This window comes from Megalops cyprinoides, chromosome 2 (genome assembly GCF_013368585.1).
Source record: "Megalops cyprinoides isolate fMegCyp1 chromosome 2, fMegCyp1.pri, whole genome shotgun sequence".
Taxonomy (NCBI): domain Eukaryota; kingdom Metazoa; phylum Chordata; class Actinopteri; order Elopiformes; family Megalopidae; genus Megalops; species Megalops cyprinoides.
In genome coordinates, this window is record NC_050584.1 from 10,279,422 (window position 1) to 10,292,911 (window position 13,490).

Below are 13,490 nucleotides of genomic sequence, written 5' to 3' on the forward strand. Positions count from 1 at the left end.
GGGAGCTCAACAGTGCTTCTAATGCAGCCTCATGATGTTTTATGCCCTCAACGTGCAGTTTGTGATACTAGGGGTTGCTGTGATTATATCTTCAATCTGCAGTCCACATGTGAACTTGATGGCTTTATATACAGCTGCAGCAGAAATATCTACAAAAGTTCCGTGTTCCGCGTGGAAAAGTTCACACTCACATGAAACTGAGTTCAAGCACAAAATGGTGGATATAACTATGTCTGTCTGTATACTGTCCTCATTATGGAGTATATATGTGTGTGTATGGGTGTGTATCTCGCTTGTCATTCATATGCATTGATATAGCAGATCTGGCCCATCTCCCAGTGGTGCAATGAGTAGAGTGGATGGAGAAGGTCTCTCACAGCTGACAGCTACTGCAGGACCTGACAGATGCCCTCCTGACCTTCTGCCTGGATAATACAAGGACAGCTGACAATCATGTGACCTGCCTGACAGTCTGTCACATGACCTCCGGCCCAGGCTTCTCCAGAATAAAATATTGAAGAGGAGCACAGGGAGGGGGAGGGATGCTGGACACAGGTCAGGCCTTGGCGCCTAAAAGCTAAGAAATCAATCCATAATGAAGACCATTACAGGCATAATGCAGTCACTGGCATTCACACAAGGCATTTGCATCAGTCGTTTCAAGTTTTCTGTTGAGCAACATTTATCATGTTTCTTATGCATATGGATTTTATTTCAGTTTAAATGGTGGAGATGGTATTAAGGTTATTACAGGTCCATAAAGACTTTTTGAACTATCCTTTTGGTAATGGGTTTCAGTGTTAAAACATGTATTAAATGACACATTTGCACTCATCAATAATAAAATTTTCATTCTGGATTGCAAGAGGAATATGCTTTTTTGAAACATTGTATTCAATGTAGTTGACAAGCTGTTTGTTTCATGTTAAACAGTTAACATATGGCTTTGTGGGCTCTGAGAATTTATTGACTTTTTTTCATTATTTTTACCTTGCTTTACATGTTACAGTGAGAGAAAGCATGTACTGTATCCCTATGTATGTTTAAAATGTGTGTGCAAGCTTATATTGTGCCACATCTATGTGTGTGCATTCCAGATTGAATTATGTTCCAAAATGTTCCCCATACCTTCAGTTTTACATAATATCATTTGTGTTTTCATCATTTGCATTTTTCAGTGAATCAATGATGGAAATTTGTATCCTTTCTGGGGTTGTGTGCCATAAGTGATGATCGGTGAGTCAAATGCATAACATGGTAAAGGGGGTAGTTTGTTAGCAATGTCCCCAGAGCTTTCTTAATGGAGAATTTCTCGACCTGAACAGCATATGGGATCAGTGGTGTTTAGCAAAGCAGCCTTTTTGCACAGAACATCAGTGTGGAGGTCAAATAGCCTCTTTAAAGCCACAAATAAAGTGATTTACTCCCAGGCTCTTGTGTTAACAGATCACTTATGGCCATTACAATGGTTATGTACTGTTGATGAGTCTTTACTCAAGGCAAACTGCTCAATCGGCACTCACTAATACATTACACTTCTTATGTTGGAAGGAATTCCCATTATGCTTTAGTCAAAACATGAAAAAAAAAATGCATTAAATGACCTATAACAAGTGACATGGGGTCATGAAGGGGTATTTCAGGATAAGGTAAGCCCTCCCTGCAACTCAGAAGCTTAATTGCCTGTGGTCTTCATGTTGTTGCATCTAGTCGGACTGTACATTACAGAACATTGCATTATTTATTTGTTTAACAGACATTTGAAAGCTTTTATAGTTCTCTTTTTTTCATATATTGTCCATTTTGCAGACAGATATTTACTGAGGTACTTAGGTAACCATGCTCAGGAGTACAACAGCACTGGCTTCTCCAGGACTTCAGTCTACAGTGTACTTTATTGGTTAGCCATTGGAAAAAATGGTGAGTACAGAACAAAACATATTTGTATGGACCTGTAAAATAGAGGATCTGTGCATGATAGCAAGGCACTCTGAACAGACCAAGGAAGATGTGCAGTTCGCTTTTGTTGACGTAAGGCTGTGGTCTTGCACATACAGCTTGTGTGACAGCCACAAAAAAGCTGTGACCAATCCCTTCACAGTGGGAAATATGGAAAATTTTGGAATTAAAAATTTCCAGGAAGCAGGAAGAACTGGAGCTCCCGCAGGCAGTGACTCCTTTTCGAGGTACAGGCCTTCGCCAGTTACAGCCTAGCAACTTTACTGGCACCCAGTGAGTTGCTGGGAAGCTCTTGTACAACAGTGAGCTGAACAGAACTACGAATTAAGGTACGAATTATGCCCAGCGGGTGCAGAGCCCTGGTCTAAGTTGGCCAATGACATAGCCGAGACTCTGCTAGCAGTGTCTGGGCTGCGGGGCTTAGACTGTGGAGAGTGCACCTTTACTCACAGCGTTGCTCGGAATGTCGTCCTGTTATGTCACATAGGAATGCAGGAAATGCATCACCCAGCCTTTTTTTTTTTCTGAAAAAAAGATAAATCTCTCAGATCAATTTCCTTTTCCCTTTTTGTGTCAGAAGCCTTGAAGGCCTCGGCACGCTGTTTTTAGCCACGTCACAGCCAGTCAGCTTCTCCCACAGGATGTTTGCCTTTGTAGAAAATGGCGTAAAATGTGCAGATGCCATTGAGTCTATATATGAAACACTGACTTGAGTGAAAGAAATGTATTGTTCTATTGCAAACATACAGATATTGGTTCATTTGTTCCGCATTCCTCGGTAGTAAAAATAGTAATGCAGTAATAATACTAACGATAATGTGGTTGTTTGTGAAGGTTAATATTCCAGTAATGTTATTATTATTCATTCTGCATCACAAAGAACGGCAAAAAACATGAAGTATAATGCGTCACCCATTGACCTCAGAACGGGACACCAGAGACGCTTAGGCACATTATTATATGAAATCGGTAAAGGAGGAAATAAGGCTGTTTGTATACTCAGTATGTCTACAACAGTCTCAGTCTGTTGCTGTGTTGCAGCTGTGTTCTGAGGACGTGAGGTGTTACGCTGGCAGGGATGTTGACATGGAATCCACATGTGCATGGATCCACGTAGAGGGACATGGATGAGATATGTCCAGGTGGAAACTACATGTCTGCAGCGCCCATTCAAAGCACCAAGTCAGTGAGTGGAATACAGGGCAAAGAGCTGTATAATCTCCAAAACCAGCATATTTACCATCATTTTCATTAGATCCCATGAGGATGGTGTGGTTATCTAATTCCATTTGCATTACATTACATTCATTTAATAGGTGCTCTTATCCAGAGCGACTGCCAGCACAAGAGAATGGAAGTTTATCCATTCAAGTTAAATGAGCAACAGTGTCAGACCAGACTAACAACACTCCAAGACCAGTGAGTGTGAGCACAACACCATTCAAGTACTACCACAAGTTAACTTGTGCTAATCTGAAACTAGGCAGCCTAGAAAACTAAGAGAGGTCAAGTACATATCATACCATACATCACACAGTCACTAAATCACAGTTTCCATAACACATCATGATACTACCAGTAAAATAAGCAGCAAGTAATGCAAGTGGTGTTTTGTATTACCAAACAGAAAGAATGCCAGTGACGTCCAAGCCACTGCAACAATACAAATGTCATTCTCTAAGACTAGTGTTTATAGAAAACTACAAGACAATTGCTTATAGCATCACATATTCACAAATATCAAAGAAATGTACTATTACAGACAACACAGTACAGCATGTTTGACGGAACCAGTCATAACAGTTATAACAGTATAGTGTGTGAAAACCACATTAATCTGAAAGCAGTTAACTTCTGCTTCTCTGATTGCCTGGACAGATGTTCTTAAGTGATGCCATTTGCTGGTATGTATCCACCATACAACCTATGTAGTACAGCTTTTAGCAGAGAGTACTGGACACAAATTACTCTGGACTTCACAGTTGCCTGGAAAATGACCTTGTACAGGCCAGCTCCAGGGGCAACAGTTAGAGTTGAGTGCAATTGCACAAAACAACACATACAGGGTTTCATTCGAGGTATGACTGTGATTGTAATCAGGAAGGTGTAGCATACATAGCTTAGCTACCTGGATGACTCAGATCAAATGTCTGCATCACATTGGCTCTCCTGTTCGCATCAATCAAATTGAAATGTCGCTCATTGTCAGATGATATTTAATCAGGCATTTAATTTTACGGGCTGTTGGAGAACTCATTGAAAGGGAAGGAGATGCATATTTGAGATTTGCTCTTGTTTTACAGAAATCCACAATACAGATATAGATTAACCAAAAGCAACCTCTGTAACGGTTTGAATATCATCGGATTCTAACTATCACACCGTTACTGATGATTGTAATGGTGTATGACTTCAGGAAGATCTTTAAAAACACACTTCAAACCATAAATCGTGCTTCACTTCAACAGTGGGAACGTTTTATGATGGTTGTTAATCAAAAGCATTATTGAAGTGTGTAAAAATGACAAGGAAATGTACTTTATACATTCTTGTCCAAGTTCGGCAATGGGAGGCAGCAGTCAAACATTTAACATGCTTTGATTTTACTTATGCTGTCAAAACTTTCACTAACTAACTAAAAGAAGTCTACACACCCTTTCAAAATTTCTTGTTTTTATTGTCCTGAGGCACGAAACGAAAACTCATTAAATCAGATTTTTTTCACTTTCCACTTTCCTTTAGACATGGTAACTCACAACATCAAAGTAACAAGAAAAGGCAGCATATTTCTGAATTTTAATTTAAAATAGAAAACCTAAAACATCTTGGTTGCATAAGTTTACACACTGTAATTGTGCTCCGGTCTAACCGCTCTCCATCCAAATCATGCCCAAAGCTAACTGACTTCACCTGTGACCGATTGAACTGATTCTGGTTCAGGATAAAATTAGCTGCTCCCGTAGGTTTTCTCAGCCAGTTCCTTGTTTAGTACATACCAGTGTAGGGAAACGCCTATGGGCAACTATGGGCACTCTACTGCAAAGAGGAATGGGAGAAAATAGCAAAATATGGATGTGAGAAATTGGTAAAGACTTATCAAAAAAGATTCTCTGCATTTATACAAACAACAGGTGCTTCCATCAAGTATTAATGTTTAATGTATTACAGTGTGTAAATAAAGCTAAAAAAGTCAGACTTCACTTGACTTGATTTCAGCCTTTAACACACCCAAAACAAGACATTTGGAAAGGATGTGTAGAGAAAGAGAGAGAGAGAGAGAGAGAGAGAGAGAGAGAGAGACCTACTATCAGTCTCAACGTTTTTGTGTTTGTCAACACAATGCTGTGATTGCAGAAAGAAAACAGACTTGGCCTCTTACATTGCTAAAACACTCTAAGTAGACTGCAAATAATCCTCTTTAAAAATGATACAAAAAGTACATGAATTAAGTAAAATTGCCTCAGAACAAGCAAAAATGTCCGCCAGTGTAATAAGAGGAAATGATACTTGTTTAGTAAACATGCCAAGGCATGTTTTCTAAAAACAAATTATAAAATATGATGTGCACAGAACTGTTGAGCAAATATATCTCATGAAAAGAATTATCATTTTATTCCTTGTCACTACAGCCATCTAGTGGCCTCACTTGCATCAGCTTTGACAATGGTGATCCATGTCTCCCCCCTTGATGGATCTATACATGCCTTTTACGTCATATCAGTCAAAGCAGGTACAGTCTCCTGTACCAAAGAGCTTCCTGTCAAATAGGAACGCATGTGTATGCTACATAACCTCATTGAATGGATTATATGAAAATTAATTTGCGCAGTGACTGCTTTGATTAATGCTTTGTCAAACACAATAGCTGGCTGCATTTCTCACACAGCTGCCTGATAGGGAGTCACAGTATGTGTGTAGGTCAGGGTTTGTCTAGACATGGGATTGATTTATCATAACACATAATGAGGGACTCATCTGCCACAATCTAATCAGTCTGCCGGTCGCTGTTCACGTTGCACTCTGACAGCAGTGTCAGAGTGCCATCTACTGGTTAACAGGGGTTAGAAATCTTCTGGGGGGGGGGGGGGGGGGGGGGGGGTCAGTCGGCCCTATTACAGAGAGACTCACGCTGTGTGCAAATGAAATCCAAACATCCCTTGGCTCTCGGTATTGACCTATTTCATATCTACCCTGGCAGGAAGCTGGTTCCAGGGCAAGGTTGCCAGCCTGCATATTCATTGTCTTCTCCTCTATCTGCTTGATAACAAATTGAAACAAATCCCCGATCTCCAAACAGAACTCATCTGTGACAATTTGCAAGGCTAAATAAATAAGCCAGCTGTTACACAGTGAAATGATTTTATGGAAATTAGGTTTGCATTTCTTAAATGCTACATCTATGATAAAAAAAATAAAGAAATATATCTTACACATTTCAGAGACAAGGAACACAGGTGTCCAGGTTCATTATTAATTTCTTTTGATCTTGGTACTTCAGGCCCTTAAAAGGAATGTAAAAAGAAGTTGTTTCTTAAAAGAAACAAAGCTTTAGGTGACGCTGTTTTGGCTGGAACAAGGATATGAGAGTAGTGTGGCTCTGATATTGATCACAACACTTTCTTTACTAACTTACTGTCTGGCTGAATCATGAAGACCATCAGTTGAATGAGCTAATCAGTAATAGCAGAGGTAGAAGTAAGGATGAGATACTGGTGAAAATGTGGAGGTCCAGTGGAAGCCGCAGATACCTCTGGATAATGTGGAGGAGAATGAAAAACGTACTGCACTTCCAACAACACGACTGACTCTCTCCCTCTCTCTCTCTCTCTCTCTCTCTCTCTCTCTCTCTCTCCGTTTCTGAAATCCTACCTGACATACCAAAGGACTTCAGTCTTTTCACAGGAAAAGAAGAGCCTGAGCAGGAGCTGACAGATGCAGTGACAGAAATTCCAACAGTTTTGCTTCATTAAAAAGGAGGTGCCTCAGCAGTTTTTTCCATGGACCGCAGGCAACCTGAGAAAGTGTGCTGGCTTTGTTCTATTGCTTTACATTCACTGTCACAACCAGGTGATTATCTGCACAAATTTGGCAAGTGCAGTTACAAGTCTGAAATATCTGGCTGTAGAAGATGCACAACTATTCTTCCAGGTATGGTAGATTACCTTAAAGGCCAGTGAAATTGATTTGTTCTGTTGTATTTGGTTAAAGAGCATCCAGATTCTACTGGTGAATAGAAATGCCAGTAGGGAAAATGTCCAGGAAGCACCAAGCCTTCATTAATCAGCTTTGTAAAGGTCATTCACTTGGTAAATGCATGGCATATCAAACCAAACACTGTCCCAAGGGGTGCAAAATAAATGTAAAATGAAAAATGCAAGATGATATTAAGTACAGTAAACCAATAACAATTTTAATGTGCACTTTAAACTGCTTTACACCTTTCCCTTTTCAGCATATTGCCTAAAAATAGTCTCAGGTCTTGGCTTATATCATGGCGGACACATATCTGCCTCCAAGAAGTCAGGCACCTCAAAGGTACATCACATCAGAGGGCCTCAATATGTCAGCTCTCCGGTGCTTTCTCCCACACTGGATTTGGAGGCATGCAGACTGAGCGTAAACGCAAAGTTCTGAATTGGCAAAGCAAGTTTTGAATCGGGCAGCTGACGCATCTGACGATGAGCCTCCATCCCTCTATTAAAGGTCGGTGTTACATCGAGAGGGCCTTGGGAACAGACAGAGAGGATAACCCGGGGGCAAGGGGGAAGACAGGGTTTAATACTCGTTGAGATGGATGAGGCAGCCATTTCCATTGTCAGAGTCTGCTCAACAGTGTTCTGCTCCTACAAGACCATTATCATTGACGGAAAACAAATTCAAAACATTCAGTACATTCATTCCAACTGCATTTATAGGGCAATTTACTTCATCGGCTTTGAGCAACTTAACTGTCAACACACAACTGCAGGACTACATATGGAATGATGGAAAATTGAAAATAATGTAAAAGTGGCTTCATTGGAATATTCTGTATAAATATGCATGGACATTTGTTCATAATTATAGCAAGTGTATGTTTAACCAGATTGTGCAAGGGGATTTATGTGGAAATTATTTTGACTAGTGTTGCCTGAGATATGGAAAGGAAAAAAGTCTGACTTGTTAGACCAACTAAAGCCAATTTCCTGGTAAAGCCTTTGTTTGGTCTGTGACTGATGTGAGCATGCATCTCCATACTAGAGAATCTAATGCGAAAGGCTACCTCTAGGTTGTCAAGAGGCATTACGAATGCACCACTGTAATAAGCTACATTGACATTTTTCACTCCTAATGCAAACTGAAACTAGTGTGAACAGGGTGTGTTTTCATTTCCCAAGTGAGAGGTTCGTGAGAAGTGAGAAGAGCATGCATCAAGCATACATAGTTCAGGGAATTTGTCACATGGGTTTCCCTGAAGCTAAAATATTGATGACACAGAAGTTGAAAGCAAGACAGCAATTAAAGTGATATTAGAGGAGAGGTGCCATTGAGATGACTATGATGCCAAATGATAACTAGTCCAAGAGCCTGCAGTAATTAGTAGACTGAAATAGTCTCTTGAAGATATCATAAAATGCAATAGGTGGTTTCCCATGACTATGTTTGGAAGCTGCAATTCAGCTAGAATCCAGTTTTCAGTCTGCTGTGTAAACATCTCCATTTGTGTGAATCCAATGTCCACTGTTCCACTATTAATCTAACAAAACTTCAGCATTGAAAGCATTGGCCATGAACCTAAATGCATCTGGGAGAGATGTAACTAGCTTGTTATGATTGTGTATAAAAACGGCTACTTATTGGAAGTGAATGTGAATTCATCGTAATTATAGAAAAAAACTAACTGATCACAGATTCATATTATGACTGATGCATGAAGTTTCTCCTAGAAGTGGAAGCTTTCATTCATCCTGAACTGACTTGAGTTCATGTAAATCAGACATGCTGGCCAGTGGAGAATCTGGGGCATGGACTGGCACAGTGTCACACTGAGCCAACCCAGTCTGAATGCTGGAGCAGAGCCGGATAAACTGGTGGAAGCTGCTCTCAGACCTGGTCAGCAGGGCTTTCCTTTACACTACTCAGTGCCTGAGACCTGCCAATGCAAGCGTGAATGTGTCAGAAAGGAGGATGCATATCATACAGGATAAGGAGCGGAAATTCCAGGAGCGGAAATTTACCTACTGGTCACCACGCAAGATGCGTAACCAGAGAAGGAGGTTTGAGTACAACACAAAGGAAGTGTGCATTAATGACTGATGCACTGGACTTATGATTTGGGTGATAACTTATTGCTTTGCTGGTCAACCTACCCTAACCAGACTTAGTCTGAAAGGTTTAATTAAATGAACCACAATGCCAAGTGAATACTTATCAGGCCTTGTCAGAAGTAATATGAAAGCAATCCTTTCTTTCACCATACAGGCATAATATAATACCATAGAATTTACACAAATGCATTTTTTTTTAAATCATGTTGCGAGACTAACACAAAATAGCTATGGCAATATAGCTGTATGATTAGCTGTAATTCTCCATATTGTTTATTAGACTTGCAATAAAACTAAAAACATTAATTTAAAATGCTGACATTATACTTAATACACATTTTGCTAAAGTAAACAATTAAACAATTACATGTAAAAGAAAACCAGACAAGCCTTTCACATGATACATATAAATAAATACATAAAATGGACCCCCCCCCCCCCCCCACATCTTATAAATATATTGATCTGGATGCATTTAACCTGAATAACATTAATTGTATTTGTAGGAGTATAGTACATTACCCAGATTCTGCAGCTTGTGTCAATGGATACCAAAACCTTTAATTACTTCTTGAAGGGACCTTTGTTAAATAGCTCTCTGAGGGTTGCATATTATACGGGGTTGTAATCTGAGGAGGAATAGTTCTGCTCATTCCACAGAAAGATCAATGTGCATTGTCCATGATAAAAATGATGCTAAATAATAATTCAGTGTGGATGTAGAAAAAGGTCGCATCTGTGTTGCTCCAGAAAGTGTGTCTGCTCACCAGTTTGTAAAAGTGCATAATGATGTGATGCAAGAAGCTGGTTCTTTTTGGAAGCACATGCCCATTTACTGGTGAAACTTAATTCACTTGATCTTTAAAGACATTGCACACCATCTTGTTTGTGAGCTTCTATTAATGGGTGTGTGATGTAAGCAAATGACGAACAGATAGCAATGACCTGTGGGTTGTAGGACTAATGCAAATAATACAGAAACCACCACAAAGAAAAAAAAAATCACAGAGTGGCTGCAAAACTATTATGCATCTTCAAAGTATTCAGAGCAACAAATACTGCCCAAATTTAGTTCCACCCTGCCAAACCTGTAGTTATGTCATATCAGCCTTAAGAATGGTGCCTACTGCCAACCACTGTCATTGTGGTTGTTAAAAGTGATAGATTTGGGTCACGGACCTGTGATAGACTGGTGTCCTGCAGTGCAGTATCAGTCTGTGTTTCACCACAAAAATTGTGAGAAACTCTAACCTTATTAGCGAACCAGGGTAAGACATAGTCCACTATAACTTGTTTCAGCCAAATAACTTTAGTCTAGTGCGACATAAATAATTCTGTCAGAAAAAATATGCAAATGTGTGTGTGGAACCAGCAGCAGTAACTTCACATGGTGTGCGGTGTATGTTTAGGCTGGTTAGAAATAGTCTTTGTGTGCTTTAACTTCTGAGATAAATCATTCTGACTAATTATATGGACACAATGTATTTTTCTCCAGCTATTGTTTTTTTTTTTCTTCCAAAGATGAATTACTTGTGGGTGTTGTGGGAGGAAGTGAATTGCTTTGAATAAATGCACAACTCTGCAGAATGTAAGAAAGAAACTGTGAGAACCAGAAAATTCAACAAAAGCCAAGATTGAAACCATTTCAACTCCCTTTGAAGTTCAACCTTACTCACTGAAAACAAATATATTGTGTGTTTACTTCTACATGTAAAACTGCAAATGCCATGAAAAGTAAGGATATATCTTTGACAAAACCTAGGGACAAAATTCAGAATTGCATGGGTAAGAAGTGAACACAGAAAGGGAAAGCCCAATTCTACTGGACTAGACACACCCTACTGAACACTACTCCTGGTTTAAAACCTGCTTAAAAAGATGATTGTGTCTCCAATTGTTTCTCCTTTAGCGTGAAGTCATCTCCCAATAAGCACTTTGAAATGCCACACCTTAATATCACATGTCTTCATTTTACGAGCCATTTTCTTTTCATCTCGTGTGTCTGGACAACGAAATGTCTGCATTTCCGAGCCTGCGTTTTATTTTGTCCCAGGTGTAATTATCACATTTTGTCTGGGTTCACAGCTGGAGGCAAATGTTTCTCTTGTCCTTTTTGGAGGGTCAATTTCTTAGGTATGACTGTATCAAAATAATAAATACACAAATAGCTAATTACAAGTTAGAAAAGAAGGCACCACTCTCTTAAGTATAATAGCATAGGACTGTAATTTATATTTAGATCGTGCTGGAGATGAAAATAAAATAAAATAAAAAAAATAGGTCAGCTATGGCTAACTACAGCAAAGATTCCGACAGGGTGCTCAAATAAATGTTTTGCAGGATGTGGCACTTCACTGATAACCTCTTAGATCGAAGTTCGACAAGGGATCAAACGGTATATGCCACGATACACCACTACCCCGATTCTAAATTCTCACACCTGTTCACGAACCGAGCAGTGGACTGTGAGCTTTGCCTCCAGTAGAGGGCTGCGGGAGAGCATGCGCACAACTACAGAGGGAACCCTGCTTCTCCTGTCACAACGTTGAGGGGCAAACCGACTGCCGTGTGGGTAAGAAATTAATAATTTCATATAACAGCAGCGATACTACACTTTATTTAAAACGGCGATCAAGTAAACACTTGCGGGAAGCCACAATTTTGGTAAGATTAGATCCGGAAACAGTTCGAAGGAGATCTCACGCGTTTCCCATCGTGTTCAAATCCGTTTTGAGATAATCTCTCATGTTTTTACGTTAAGATAACATATCATTAGGTGCTTGTTCTCCCGTAATGACGACCCATGAAAATATAAAGAGGAACAAAAAAATATAATTTTCTACATTTGTTTACGGTCAAATTTCGTTAACAAACATGTGACACAACAGTGTAAACAAGAGCCGTGCTAAGTGAAACTATAATTTTCTGTTCTCGGAAATGTTTCCTTTCTATTTGCCATTCTGCAACATTTTTTGTCAACTGCAACTCTTCTTGAAGTGTATCAGGACTCCTCCTCGTGTGACAGTTTCTTTATTTTAATGTGAGAAGATATGAAAATACTTGTATCTTTCATTTGACTCGACTTCGGCCAGCATTTGGCTTTTTCCTCCAGTTGCGTTGTGTGTCAGTTTCCTCTTGAAATATATTCTAGCCAATTTGTTTCTTAGTCTTTGTTTTAACACCTCCGCCATTTTGATGCTAAACTTATTTTCATAATCATCTCGCTACCTGTTAAGGTTTAATTATCTAGATTAACAAGCTGTAAACGTCCCTCGTCAACGTAGGCCTATTTACATTACTATAGAGTAAATAAGATACCTTCGGTCAACACTCCTTTCCGTTGAGTGTCAGGTATATACTTATTTAAGAATTTAGTGGAACTTGTTTCCCTCAAAAAAATGTACTTTTAGATTCAATTACTGTCAAGTTTTAATGGTGTAATAACATTTAAACATCCGTAACAAATACATTGCCGTAAATAAACTTTTAACTCTGTTTTATGAAAGAACCATAACCTTAATAGCAAGTATATGTACATCGGTGATTGACGTATAAGTACCATCAGTTAATATAACTATTACGGTAGCTTGCACTTGTCTGAGCCCCTGATACCCTGAGAATGTGTTATCACACTATACATTTGTGTACACTGGACAGTAACACGTGAGTGAGTTAAAGCAACTTGTTGCTATGAAAAAAGTTACAATAAATAGGAAAAACTGCCAAATGGAGACTGATACAGACAAGGCTCTTCCTTAAAATGTAAGGCTGTAAAAACCAACACAAACAAACAAGAATAACTACAGGAAGCATAAATTGTTGATTTGGCCTGGTCTTGACCTATTCATTTATTCCAAAGTTTTTGTTTCCAAAACAGTCTACTAATCTGGTGTGAAAAGCAATCATTGGTGTGTAGCTAACTGAAGAGTCATCATTCGTTGTTGGAGCAGGAAGTGGCATATTATATTCCACTTGTATTGCTCAGTTATCTGCAAGTGACACAGACATCTAGAGTAGAATTGTCTGCCAGAGTGTTTGTTTAATTGTTTTTTAAATGTTTCAGTTTTGTTGGAAGTATACCTCAGTCCCTTTCTTAGTATGGATAGAATGTGGTATACTTTCCTTATATCAGTTATTTACATTGTGGCATTTCAGTTATGTTAAAAAGAAGGGTTAGTCAGCTCTGAGTGGAGGAACATGGAGCCATGGGGTTACTGATGTGAT

At 39.2% G+C, this 13,490-nt stretch overlaps 1 protein-coding gene across 2 annotated transcripts in view; it reads left to right on the forward strand.

Annotated features, from left to right (window-relative positions):
• Nucleotides 1-11,763: 11,763 nt before the first annotated feature.
• The window catches only part of LOC118772664 (lethal(3)malignant brain tumor-like protein 4), an 87,492-nt gene continuing 85,765 nt past the window's right edge, over nt 11,764-13,490 (forward strand). For both annotated transcript variants that reach the window (XM_036521195.1, XM_036521196.1), the window contains exon 1: nt 11,764-11,838. The gene's annotated coding sequence lies outside the window, so the exon portion shown is untranslated. The remainder of the gene's footprint in view (nt 11,839-13,490) is intronic.